Source organism: Castor canadensis, chromosome 13, assembly GCF_047511655.1.
Source record: "Castor canadensis chromosome 13, mCasCan1.hap1v2, whole genome shotgun sequence".
Taxonomy (NCBI): Eukaryota; Metazoa; Chordata; class Mammalia; order Rodentia; family Castoridae; genus Castor; species Castor canadensis.
Genome location: NC_133398.1, coordinates 21,863,601 through 21,878,107, shown reverse-complemented (window position 1 = coordinate 21,878,107; position 14,507 = coordinate 21,863,601). Strand labels below are relative to the sequence as shown.

Genomic DNA, 14,507 nt, shown 5'->3' with positions numbered 1-14,507 from the left:
TCTCCTATCCCTGAAATCAGAGATTCTTGTCTCTGTTCCTCTGTCATACAGGAGTCCAGCCAAGCCCACACTGTGTATATTGGGGACTGAGAAGTATTTGGGGCCAAAAGTAGGCCCAGGGTATAAATCTACATACAAAAATCTGCATGGCCACATTGTAAGATGGACTTTTTTGCCACTGCCTCTGGAGGAGTTTCCCAGGATGAGTCAGAATTCAGACATAGCATGTGCTATAAGAACCAAATAGACTTTTTCATCTTCATCCTGCCAGAGTTTATTGCAAGAACATTGACAATGGCTTTGCCATTGGCACCTTCTCCACAGGCCACTCGCCTAGTGTTTGGTAGTCTTGAAATCATCTGCTTAGTGTTGGCTATAATTATTAAGGACTTTTACATCAATCTCCAAGCTCATAGGATAAAACTGATAGCTAGGCCAAGATTAGGGGTTATTACCCCTTCACCATAAATCACCTTCTGTGCACATACTTATTTCCAACCTCTTCCTGCCCTACAGGGTGGTATCTTCTTCATTCTGCTACCTCACCTAGGTATCAAAATAACTGTACCTAATTTCCTTGGCAAAAGAAAAAATGAATTGAGAAACAATTTAGCTTAGGTAACACTAGGGATAACAAAATTTTAAATTTTTAAAAAAAATCATTAAGAATAAGACAGTCCCAGTATTGAAAAGCGGATACCTGGGTTGGGTTCCCTAAGAAACAAACTCTGAAATAGAGATTTGTGTGAGGGGTTTGCATGTTGTGGGGTGCTCTGGGGATTCATACCCACAGGGGAGTAAGAAAAACAGGATCTGTCAAAGGGAGGTTGAATTGTGATGTAGCTGTTATAAAGACCACAGCTGATGTTATGGAGAACTGAGATGATCCTACAATGCTGTCCCACCTGAATGCACGGCTACCAAGACCTTATGCTAACCATGCTATGATACTTGGCCAACCATTGGATTCAAGCTGCCCTGGAGAGATATATGAATTTGGACCAGGTAACTCTTTTCATTTGATACCAGTTCAGAGAGAGAGAGAGAGAGAGAGAGACAGACAGACAGACTGACTCAGCAAAGAGCTATCTGCCATGAACACAGAGAATGAACTCATCAGCCCTGGGAGAGAGTTGGATGGTAAATTGCAGCATTCACTACAATGCACAGGTGACAAGAAGAGACAAATCTCATAGGAAGAAATAATTTTTACAGTAAAAACATGAAATAAACTTTTAAGTTCATTAGCAATTAAAAGTGTAACATTAAACAATGTATTACTCTTAGGTTATCAGACTCTTGATTTTTTTTTAAATACTAGCCATGGATGAAGGAATTATAACAAGCATACAGTGCTTTTAGATTCTGGGGTGGGATAGCTGTAGTGAAAGTCATGTGAATAAATGTGATCACTCAGAAAAAGGACATGTAAATAATCAAATAATCACACCAGCTCAGAGAAAAGTTAAGATCAGGTGCAGAGTATATATATTTAAAGAGGAGGCAAGACGGCAGACTTAGAAAATGAAAGTCTATGTGCCTAGAAACAGATTTTAAAGGCAATTTTTCTTTGAGACATCTTTTTTTTTTCCATACTGCCTGATAAGCATCTGGATAGACCATGGCGACAGCAGCAGTAAAACGATGGTTCAAGTAGAACTACCTTGAAGTATTTATTTCCAACCCAAAACAGAGCTTTATCTTGCATTTGTCACAAATCAACATATGCTTCTCTTCCAGATGACTATAATTGCCAGGTAGAGGCTGCTTTGACATCTGATGACAGAACAATAGTACTCTTCCACCTTCTGTGGGCATTCCATATGAACCCACAAAACCTCTCCATCCACCAGGCCCTGTGCATACAATAATGAGAAAACACAAGATCGAGCATGGAATACCAGATTAGAGAAAAAGGTAAACACCTTGAGCAAGGACCCATGATAGAACAACCTAGCAAAATGTTCATTATTGTGAGGTGTCACTGGTATACTTGTGGGGAATATATCACAGGTACCATAAGAAACTGAACCCTCCAGTAGGCAGATGGTTCTGTGTTTCTTGGGAGAATCAAAGAGAAATGTTATCCTGTGCGTCATTTTCCATCTGAGAAAATGGTGCATTCACTAATACGTTTTATAATAAAATAACTTTTAAAATGTATTTAAACACAACTTTGAGAAAATACAACACACTCGAACGGCTTGTGAATATGGTTTTTACTGTAAAAATTATGGAGGGAGGTGAAAGCAGTCAATAAGGAGGCTAAACCATGGAAGCTGAGAGAAATGAGAACATACCTCCTGGGAACTTGTAGGTGTTGAGAAAACTTTGGATTTCCACGGACTATAGAGTAAGAACTTCAAGCCATTCTTCTATGGAACCTAAAGGGTTGAACTGGGAGGCCCCATGTTCATTAGGGTGGGCTACCCTAATGCAGAATTGACCTAGTGGGGAAGTTTGAAAATGGAAATTGACTTTAAATTTCTGGGATTGGGAAGAGAAAATGGGTATCCAATGCAATATTTTGTCTAACTCGAGGGTGTCTGATCAAAACTATATCATCCTGTTGGGGACTGAAAGGTTGAAAGGACAGTGACTCTAGGTCTGGATAATATAGCCAACATTTCTTTGGTGACTTCTGAGGCCAGAATTGCCTCATGGGAGAAAACTCATGTGACAGGTCATGAAGAAGCTAAAGCATCAGGAATATAAAGCTCTTTCTGAGTGCTTCTGGGCCTCATTGTCATCCTAACACTCTGTCCTTTGCTGATCCTATGGTGACTGCCTCACAGTTATTACTGTTTGAAAACACTGCGGGAGGAAAGAACCTGCTAATGGGGCTGTAGTGTCCCTGAGCTCAAAGGTGCTAAAGGAGACAGAGAAAACCTTTCTTGATATCCCCAGAGATGGGAGGGCAGCCTCAAGTGTGGGGAGTGGATTATAAGAAGCCTATGAGAACTTGACATGAGCACAATTATATCAAATAACCTGCAGGCTGGGATTTGGCACAGCCCCCAGCTGCAGAAGGGAGCAAGCACAGTTATGCCCAATAATCTGCAGGCTGGGATGGGCACAGCTCCCAGCTACAGAAGAGGGTGAGGGCAAAATGCAGGACAGCTGCTTTTTGTAACAATGTCATGCCCCCCTCCCCCCAGAAGAAGATGCTCTGCTTCCTGGTTTGCCGCTGTATGTAATAAACTCGCTGGAGGTGGTCGTGGCTGTTGTGTGTCTCCACCAGAGCACCCAGCCCACCTGATCCCAGCTTTTTTGCATGCATGTCTTTTGTATTTTCTCAATCTCCCATCACTCCCAGTTAGGTTCCTAGGATGAGCTCATGCAGGTCATATCCATAGGCTTTATCCTTCTCTTGAGTCATCAATAACAGGATTTCACATACAGGGGAACTTATTTTGTCCACAAGTGGCAGTAGAGAGTTGGCTGGGCTCCTGGAGTTTCTAGGAGTGCTCTTTTTGACTGTGTGAAGCTTTTGCCCACTATGGATGGAGGGTATGTCTCTTAATGACCCCCTGCCCTCTTGGTGTTCACACTGGAGTAGCTCTAGAAGCGCTAGACACTGCTCTTTCAGGCCAGCCTCAAACCCTGCCTATGTTCTTAAAAAGCTTTATGATACGCCTATTATTCTCACCCTTCAGTTAGAAATCTTGGTATTTAAAGTAGTCTGTTAGTTGAAATATGCATGGTTGAAATATGACCAGAAAAATCAAAGTGTATTTGGGGGAAAAGATCAAGAGTATAAAGTCTAATTTTGTCATGTAAATCATGTTAGAGTTGAGAAAACATTACCCCTAGGTAATGTGAAGCACTTGTGATGTTAGGGAGACAGTCCCCAAGATCACCTTCACTTCTGACAACAATTTCAGTTTTGTGGTTCCTGAGCCCACTTTTAGCTTTACTAACTCACTTAGAGGACACACAGAACTCACTGAAAGCGGATATACCTGCACATATGATTTATTATAGCAAAGGGCTGCCAAGGGGAGAGATGCATGGGGTACAGTCCTGCAAGCTTCAGAAGCAGGGTAATGTTAGGAAAAGTTCAGGACTCATAAGAAAATATATGACTTAATATTGCATTTCAGATTGACCACACTCTGGCTCAGGGACTTCGCCCACCTGTCCAGGAGCTGCCCATGCCTCTCCCTACTCATTGATCATTAGATGGGAATCACCTGGTTCCTCCCTTCCCATAGGTTAGCAGAAGTTTTAAAAGCACCTGGAATCTGCCTGCAGATTCCACCTGTGCCCACCATACTCCTTTTTGTGTTTCCCTTCCCTAACTGTTAATAAATTTCCTTTACACCTATGTGTCCTGCCACGGATTCTTCCCTGCAGGATACAAAGATTTTGGAAGTGGACCCAGCGTTGTCCACCTAATGCATGGGACTCACTCTGAGGCCTGTGGGTGGCACTGGCAGGGTTGGATTCTGGTGGGCAGGATACCCTGGTGTCTGCCCTCCAGACTTGCAGGCATCTCGTTCTGCATCTGGGTCTGGGATCACCCCAAGGGATGAGGTTTGCTTTGCTAGGTCCTGTCCCAAGGTGTATGACCCAGTGGGCAAGCTGCCTTAAAACCATGATGCCTTTCTCCTATCTGCCCCCTCATCCTCCATCCTGCACCATGCATGCAGCACCCACCCATGCACCTGCGCTCTGGGTCTCTAGCCCTGCCTCTCAGTGTGGGCACGGGAACCCACCTCTGCTGTCAGGAGCCAAGTGTGCAGCCTAGTGGGCTGATGGGGTCCACAGCTGGTTCCACAGCTGTCACCCCAATCACTGTTGCCACCACTGCAAGTGCCCGGGAATGCTAAAGGTGCCAACTCTGGTGGCCACAGCCAGGCCCTCAGACCAGACCCCTGTTTCCCACAGCTGCTGTATGTCTTCAACCTTCTTCCTCTTTCTCCCCTATTCTGCTCCCTTGCCTGTCTACTCACCATGCCTGTTTGCCCTGGGCACCTGGTCCCAGCTCTCACCAGCATTCTCCTTGTCCCCATGACCTGCAAGGGATTTCAGAAGTGCTCACCCTGAGGTCTCATTTGCCTATCCCAGGGACACTTGCCCTGGGCTGCTAGTAAACAGCTAGCACCCTTCACTGATGGGGCTTATGGGGTTAGACACCAGATTCTACAGACAGTTTCTAAGTCTCCCTTCTTTAGAGAAGCTAACAAGGTTTGGCAGCAGGACTCTAGTGGTAGGGCACCTTGCCTGGCAAATGTAAGGCCATGAGGTTGAATCCCACCTTAATTTGTTTCTATTATTTGGCATATTTCTTGACCTTTGTTTTCTCTTCATTAGGATAATAATTGGGTTAGCATTCAGAACCAGCATCCTATTCAGGATGTCCTGAATGACATATGACAGGATGTCCTCATGCAGGAGGACAATGGTTGACTCGAAGCCAGAGGCCCCTGTCACTCATTCACTCCAGGGACATCTGATGTCACAGGTCAAAAGGACCTGTGTTGGAGACTTCCTTGGTATCTAAAGGATATTCAGGAAGCTTTTGCTCTCTCTCCCAAAGGGCAAAATTCCCCCTTCCTTCTCCCTCTTTCTGTCTACCAGCCAGCATAGGGGAAGCTAAGCTGCTTCACTTGGCTGTATCCTTAAATACTGGGAGCACTTTTATTCTGCTAATCTGAAAAAGATGACTAACTCATATGGGCAGTAATACCTGTCTCTCAGGGGGAAATGTCTTCTATTCCCATAATAGATTGCTATTTTGAGCCTGCATGTTTCATGTAAAATGTCTTTGTGTTTCATTTGAGAGATGCTTTGGAGAGACCATGTGGTCACAGGAAATGCTGCTACCATGACAAAGCCACCAAATGTTCAGTGCCATCTTCTCATTCCTTAGGGACAGGGCACTTATAGGTGACACCACCTTGCAATCCTCTAGGAAATTATAAGTAAGTTGTAGTTAAAATTCTCTAAATTAATGTAGTTTTTATACATGTTGTCTTTAATGCGTTACTCTGCTAAGGATTAGACGAGGAACAGGGTATTTGCACTAAAAATTTGTTATAAGCTACTTAAGAATCTAGCTGGCTAACCTACAAAAAATGATTTAACAGTGTACTCTGAATTAATGTGATTGTTTCATATGTCATTGTGTGCTTTCTGTGTCTGTCTTAGCTCATCTCCTACCTATGTACTGTGGCCACTGAATTTTTACTTTTTTTGAGCTCATATATACATGCTTAAATTGACACTTTTGGCATGCCTAAGTCAAAACATCTGTGTGTGTGTAGCTATCCTTAGGATGGTTCTTAAGTTATTTTTATGAAATTAATGTATAAAGCTGTTTCAAAAATTATCTAAAGTTCTAATTCCAACCAGGCCTACCTACCCTCTGCCTTAGGACTAAAAGAAAATTTGAGGACAATAATCTGTTTCATTCTATTGTGTGTGTAATTTACATTCAACTCTCTTTTTAATTAGGTTTATTAACCATGTGGTTTTGTAGATTGCTTTATAAAAGAAAATTTAGCTTACTTTTCCTCCTGGGTCTTCTTTTATGGTATAAGTTTGCTAAGAGTTTTATTAAAAACAGTGTTATCCCAGAATATATAGGGAACTCAAAAAACTAAATTCTCCCAAAATTAATGAACCAATAAAGAATTGGGCAAGTGAACTAAACAGAACTTTCTCAAAAGAAGAAATTCAAATGGCCAAAAAACACATGAAAAAATGCTCACCATCTCTAGCAATAAAGGAAATGCAAATTAAAACCACACTAGGATTCCACCTCACCCCTGTTAGAATAGTCATCATTAGCAACACCACCAACAACAGGTGTTGGCGAGGATGCGGGGGAAAAAGGAACCCTCTTACACTGTTGGTGGGAATGTAAACTAGTACAATCACTCTGGAAAAAAATTTGGAGGCTACTTAAAAAGCTAAACATTGATCTACCATATGATCCAGCAATACCACTCTTGGGGATATACCCAAAAGACTGTGACACAGGTTACTCCAGAGGCACCTGCACACCCATGTTTATTGCAGCACTATTCACAATAGCCAAGTTATAGAAACAGCCAAGATGCCCCACCACTGATGAATGGATCAAGAAAATGTGGTATCTATACACAATGGAATTTTATGCAGCCATGAAGAAGAACGAAATGTTATCATTTGCTGGTAAAGGGATGGAATTGGAGAACATCATTCTGAGTGAGGTTAGCCTGGCCCAAAAGACCAAAAATCGTATGTTCTTCCTCATATGTGGACATTAGATCAAGGGCAAACACAACAATGGGATTAGACTATGAGCACATGATAAAAGCGAGAGCACACAAGGAAGGTATGAGGATAGGTAAGACACCTAAAAAACTAGATAGCATTTGTTGTCCTCAACACAGAGAAAATAAAGCAGATACTTTAAAGCAACTGAGGCCAATAGGTGAAGGGGACCAGGAACTAGAGAAAAGGTTAGTTCGAGAAGAATTAACCTAGAAGGTAACACACATGCACAGGAAATCAATGCATGTCAACTCCCTGTATAGCTATCCTTATCTCAACCAGCAAAAACCCTTGGTCCTTCCTATTATTGCTTATACTCTCTTCAACAAAATTAGAGATAAGGGCAGAATAGCTTCTGCCTGGTAGTGAGGAGTAAGGGGAGGTAAGTGTGGGAGTTGGGGGGAATAAAGGGGGAGAAATGACCTAAACAATGTATGCACATATGAATAAAATAAAAATTAAAAAACCAAACCAAACAAAAAAACCAGTGTTATCTAAACTGGAATTTTACAAAAGTTGTTTCAAGATACAAGTTAAGGTCTCACACTTTATAAGTTTATATATATGTAATTGAATTGGCTATAGTTTAAAGTTTGCTTAGAAAATTTTCTGAGGTCAAAATTTAAAGTAATGATGTATGACTAAAAGTGTGTTTCTGTTATGTCAAGATAAGTGTCATGGACTTTTGGTGCTATAGGCTGATACAAAATTTTACCAAAACCAAACTAAAGTTCATCCTCCAGATGGGATGATGAAACCTCAAGTTTTTATTGGGGTCCACTAAGAGGTGATTAATCCTAAAATACTGGGTTGTACATTGGCTCTTGATGACTGATCCTATTATTCTTGGACTCTAAGGGCTGCATGCAAGTCAACAACAACCCTGCTGCCAAACATTGTATGCACATATGAATAAAAGAAAAAAATTAAAAAAAAAAAAAACAGAAAACAGCCCTGCTGTGTGTCCCAAGCCATTCTGTTAGTTAACGTCAGCAGTCTAGGATGCTATTTCTTATCAGTGTCAAAGCCAGACCTCTAATATGCCAGACCTTTAAAAGTAACCAAAGCTGAGAGATTTTTAAAAGGGATTTTTCTGCATGTGCTCTGATATTTAAGGCTACTTCTAGGCTTCTGATAAAAGGCAAACTCAATGTCTTTGACTGAGGAATATGGCTATTCCTACCAGCTCCAGATCTGTCCTTTTAATAATACTCAAGAGTTGTGTATACGCTCTCTTGTATTCTCCTTTCAATGGTATTTAACTTCTGCTTAGGGACACTGTGAGTCTTCTTTCTGACAAAAGAGGAGATAACATCACACAAGAATCAACTATGTCAGGGGATCATTAAGGTCTTGAGTTGGTACTGGCTGCCAAACTCAGTGTTTTTTTGTTTTGTTTTGTTTTGTTTTTGGCAGTACTGGGGTTTGAACTCAAGGCCTTAGTGCCCCAGTCCTTGTTTTTCTTCTTAAGTAAAATGTCAAAATATGTACTTGTGCTGTAACTTCTTTCTCATAATACACTTAAAATAGTGGCAGTTTAGAGATTTTTTGTCGTTTTTTTTGCAGTAGTGGGGCTTGAACTCAGGGTCTTCACCTTGAGCCACTCCACCAACCCTATTTTTTTTTTTTTTTTTTTTGGTGAAGGTTTTTTCGAGATAGGGTCTGGCGAATTATTTGCCCTGGCTAGCTTGGAGCTGATCTCTGCCTCCTGAGTAGCTAGGATTACAGGTGTGAGCCACCCATGCCAGGCAACATTGGGACAACTACAGATAGGGTCTATTTAACATATTAATAACAAGTTTGACAACCATCAGCAAACTGGGGCCTGTAACTAAACCCACAGGCATGAATTTTCCCGAGTTGTAGAATGGCATTCCCATGATGCCAGCCAAGGTCCTAGAAGCAGCTGGGAAACCCCATGGGTTCCTGGGATCCTGAGAGCTGGTAAGCACCTAGCCCTGCTTTTGTGCAGTCTATGGTCCCACCAGTGCTGCACAGCCAAAGCCAAAATGATGGAAAGGCGCTAGTGAGCCTGTGCCCTTCAGCACTGTCCTCTCACTGTGTCCAGACAGGGGACCACACTGGGTCTACCCCCTGAACCTGACTCACAAAGGTCTTGCTCAATGCCTTGCCCTGGTGCTCTGCATCTGGAGCATGGCGTGGGGGCGGAGCTTGGGAAGGACTTCCAAAAAGTTTTAAAGTTGAATTCTGTACTTTTTTGCCAAAACCGCTTGAGTAATGGCACCTCTGTAGTGTTGCTTGTAAGTGAAGCGGCGTGTACTCCCTGCATAAGCCCCGGGTAGAACAACTATGTAGGCGGTTTGTAGAATCATATAATAAATTGTTTCTACAGACATATCTAAAGGGGACAGAAAAGCAAAGTATATGCCTAAATAAATATATTAAAAGGGGGAATATTCTGATTACTGGCTTTTAAGCAACTTTTCTGGCCAGTCACTCCTGAAATTCAGGTAAGTTCATGACTGAACTTACCCTCAGATATTGAAAGTCTGTCCTCATCCCTTTGTTAAATCTTTATTATTATTGTTATTATTATTTGTGGAGAGCAGAGTATGAGAGGCCTAGGAGAACTTGACATGAGCACAGCCATGTCAAGTGATCTGCAGGCTGGGATGCACAGCCCCCCGCTGCAGAAGGGATGGAGAGCAAAATGCAGCACAGCTGCTTTGGTAAGAACAAGGATGTTCACACCGGGACCTTCAGGCAGGAACAGTAGCAGTACGTGCAGAGAGTAGCGCTTGCAGGTTCCCCCTTCTCGTAACTCCAATGTCACCTGGCCCCAGAACCGTTGCTCTGCTTCCTGGTTTGCTGCTGTACATAATAAACTCCCTGGAGGTGGTTGGGGCTGTCGTGTGTCTCTGCCAGAGCACCCAGCCCACCTGAGTCCAGCTTTTTGCATGTTTGTCTTTTGTCCTTTCTCAATCTCCCCTCGCTCCCAGTTAGGTTCCTAGGACGAGCTTGTGCAGGTCGTGAGAATTATTAGTGGTACCGGGTTTTGAACTCAGGTAGGTAGGTGCTCTACCACTTGAGCCACTCCTCCAGTCCTATTTTGTGTTGGGTATTTTTGAGATAGGGTCTCACAAACTATTTGTCCCAGCTGGCCTTGAACCATGATTCTCCTGGTCGCTGCCTCCCAAGTAGCTGGAATGACAGGCATGAGCCACAGGTGCCCGGCTAAAGCTCCATTTTATTGTGATAAGAGCACAGCAGGAGATCTACTTTCTTAAGTGTACAGAACCTTGCTGTTGACTGCAGGCACAGTGACCGAGGGTTCACAGAGGACTGGTGAGCTCTAGAGCTCTGTTCTCCTCCTTCCTCATTTACACTTTTGCACAGGGTTTGCCAGGTCTCCCTGACTCCGGTCCCTCATCTCCAGCACTCATAGAATATGCACCCAAGACAGAGCTCTGATCACCTGTTCCTTGGCCTAAGACTGCTCCTGTTTTCTGCAGGAGAGAAGCCCCATATCTTACAGCATCAAGAACTCTTATGGTTTAGCCTCTGTATTAGTCCATTTCTGTTACTAGAATGAAATACTTGAGGCTGGGGACTTTAAAAAGAAAAGAGTTTTTTGTTGTTTTCTTTTTAGATCACAGTTTTGGAGGCTGAAAGCCCAAACAACATGGTAATATAATTGATGTAAACCTTTTGGAAGGCCAAAGTCTGTATGACTATGTGTGTGTACAAGTTCAAACTCATTCATTCCAGTATACAAATCTCTCTATACAATTATACATACAGGGGAGTTTTTTAAAAAATAAAATACCAAATGTTTTAATAAAACACCAAATGTTGATTGACAGGAGTAATACTCTCATCTTTTCATATTATTATTCTTTTGGAAAAATTGCATCTTGCTAAAGCATATGTAACATAAAACTTTCTATTTCAGCCATTTTAAGTACACAATTCATCGACATTGATTACATTCACAATGTCGTGCAACCACCACCTCTGTTTCACAAACTTTTTAAATCACTTCAAATAGGAACTCTGTAACCATTAAGAGAGGACTCCCCATTTTATCCCTGCCCCTAGTCTCTGGGATCCTCTAATCTGCTTCCTGTCTCTATGAATTTGCCTAGTCTAGATATTTTTGTAAAAGTTGAATCCTGCAATATTTATCTTTTTGTGTCTGGCTTATTTCAATGAGCACAGTGATTTCAAAGGTCATCTATGTTGTGGTACATTTTGGTACTTTATTCCTTTTTAGGGCTGAATAATATTTTATTGCTTGCATATACTGCATTTTGTTTCTCTGTTCATCTGTTGATGGACACTTGGGTTGGAGCCACATTTTGGCTGCTGTGATTAATGTTACAATAAGCATTAGCATACAAGTATCAGCATGAGTTCCTGTTTTCAATTCTCCAATCCTGTACACTTAGGAGTGGAGTTGTTGGGTCATATGGAAATTGCATGTTGAGTTTTTGGGGGAACTGCCAAATTGCTTTCCTTCTTGGCGTCACCATTTTAAATTCCCATCAGCAATGTACAAGGGTTTAGATGTCTCTACGTTCTCACCAACACTTGTTATTTTCTGTTGCTGTTCTTTTGATGTCATTATTATAGTCATTCTAGCTGGTATGAAGTCATATTTTCCTTTAAGTTAAATTTTTTAAGTCATATTTCTAGATCGGTATAAGGGTACATCCTATCAGAAATGATTAACCAGCAATTAATTTTGTGGGTCAACATCCTCATCAATCTTCTAGTATAATGAGAGAGCAACAATTCTACTCGTTGGATTTCTTAAAGACAGCTCCCGGAGGAGGAGTAGGTTCCTTAGAAAAATCAATTGTGAGGCTTTCCTTAGGAGGGGTTCCCCTGGTGTGCCTGAGTGCTGCGTGTGTGTGCTGGGTGGTGTGTGTGTGCCTGTGTGTGCCTGTAGTGTGTGTGTGTATGTGTTGGGTAGGATGTGTGTGTTGGTGGTGTGTGTGTGTTGGGTGGTTTGTGTGTGCCTGTGTGTGTGCCTGTAGTGTGTGTGTGTGTGTGTGTGTGTGTGTGTTGGGTGGTGTGTGTGTGTGTGTGTTGGGTGGTGTGTATGTGTGTGTTGGGTGGTGTGTGTATGTGTGTTGGGTGGGGTGTGTGTGTGTGTTGGGTAGGATGTGTGTGTGTTGGGTGGTGTGTATGTGTGTGTTGGGTGGTGTGTGTGTGTTGGGTGGGGTGTGTGTGTGTTGGATGGGGTGTGTGTGTGTGTTGGGTGGTGTGTGTGTGTGTGTGTGTTGTGTGTTGTGTGTGTGCCTGTGAGGTGTGTGTGTGTGTGCTGGAATGTGTGTGTGTTGGGTGGGGTGGGTGTGTGCCAGAATGTGTGTGTGTTGGGTGGTGTGCGTGTGTTGGGTGGTGTGTGTGTGTTGGGTGGTGTGTATGTGTGTGTTGGGTGGTGTGTGTGTGTTGGGTGGGGTGTGTGTGTGTGTTGGGTAGGATGTGTGTGTGTTGGGTGGTGTGTGTGTGTGTGTTGGGTGGTGTGTGTGTGTTGGGTGGGGTGTGTGTGTGTTGGGTGGTGTGTGTGTGTTGGGTGGTGTGTATGTGTGTGTTGGGTAGGATGTGTGTGTGTTGGGTGGTGTGTATGTGTGTGTTGGGTAGGATGGGTGTGTGTTGGGTGGTGTGTGTGTGTTGGGTGGGGTGTGTGTGTCGGGTGGGGTGTTGTGTTGGGTGGGGTGTGTGTGTGTTGGGTGGTGTGTGTGTTGGGTGGTGTGTGTGTGTTGGGTGGGGTGTGTGTGTTGGGTGGTGTGTATGTGTGTGTTGGGTGGTGTGTATGTGTGTGTTGGGTGGTGTGTATGTGTGTGTTGGGTAGGATGTGTGTGTGTTGGGTGGTGTGTGTGTGTTGGGTGGGGTGTGTGTGTTGGGTGGGGTGTGTGTGTTGGGTGGTGTGTGTGTGTTGGGTGGTGTGTGTATGTGTGTGTTGGGTGGTGTGTGTGTGTTGGGTAGGATGTGTGTGTGTTGGGTGGTGTGTGTGTGTTGGGTGGGGTGTGTGTGTTGGGTGGGGTGTGTGTGTTGGGTGGGGTGTGTGTGTGTTGGGTGGGATGTGTGTGTGTTGTGTGGTGTGTGTGTGTTGGGTGGTGTGTGTGTGTTGGGTAGGATGTGTGTGTGTTGGGTGGTGTGTATGTGTTGGGTGGTGTGTATGTGTGTGTTGGGTGGTGTGTGTGTGCCTATGAAGTGTGTGTGTGTTTGTCTATGTGTGTGTGTGTGGTGGCAAGTGAGCTGACCTATCACGTGGAGAAAGGGAAACAGCTGCTGTTTTAGGGTGAAAGAGGAAACGTGGCGAGGATCGCAGGGATGGAAGAGGGATAAGCGTTTGGAGCTTGTGAGGCGAGGGCCCTTGACGCAGGTCTGAGCCTGTGCTTCTGGGCTGCCAGCACCGGGATGGGGCGGCAAGGGTGGAGGGAAGGGGGTGACCGTTCAGCTCTAGCACTGGGAACCTAAACTGCCATTGTAGTCAGCTCTCCCCAGGTTTTTCCAAGTGGTGGGGAAGATATTAAGAAGCTGATTTTTTAACCTTGGAGAGGCTGCTTTCTAACTGAAGCAATGAAGGAAAGGCATGTTGCAGTTCTCCACCTCATCTACCTAAAAAAATAAATAAGTAAATAAATAAATAAATGAAAATAGCAATCCTGTCGGCCACAGCAAACCTTTACTATACAAAAAGCTCAGGCAGCAGGGAGAGGTAACGGTGCCCTGAGAACAGTCCTCCCGGTTTTAAGTTCCACTTCAACATACTGAGAGGGATCTGTTACAGGTGACTCAGTGTACCTCTTACTGCCTCTCGGGAGGAGCTACAGGTCAGATTGTGCCACAGCTGGTGATTGAACTTAATCACTCGGTTACAATGGTGACCTCCAGATGTCGCCATTGTAAAGCTCATCTTTCTGCTCTTCTTGAAGGACCAGTGGCGTTGCCTGAAAAACATTCCTGTTGACAAACATTATTGTTTACTTTCAGAGTATTCCCTCCCGTACTTTCATGAAATTGGGACTGTCTTTGTCATCTTGATGCAGTGCCCTGTAATTATAAGTGGCTCAGAAGGTGACAATCCAAAGACACCCAACTTCAGCATGCTCACATGTTAATGATGAAGGAGGAGGAGTTGCCTTAAGACCTTGGGGATCACCATAAGGGAGGAAAGGGGAATGGCAGCCTTAGAGACCCTTGTGACCTGAGGAGGACAGAAATAAGACTGAACGTAATGGGAATGGGATTTTCTTTTTTCTCTTTTGAAATTT

At 43.5% G+C, this 14,507-nt stretch overlaps 1 pseudogene; it reads right to left on the bottom strand.

Annotated features, from left to right (window-relative positions):
• Positions 1 to 9,026: 9,026 nt before the first annotated feature.
• On the bottom strand, positions 9,027 to 14,137 carry LOC109678965 (transmembrane protein 14C pseudogene; annotated as a pseudogene).
• Between the last annotated feature and the right edge of the window lie 370 nt (positions 14,138 to 14,507).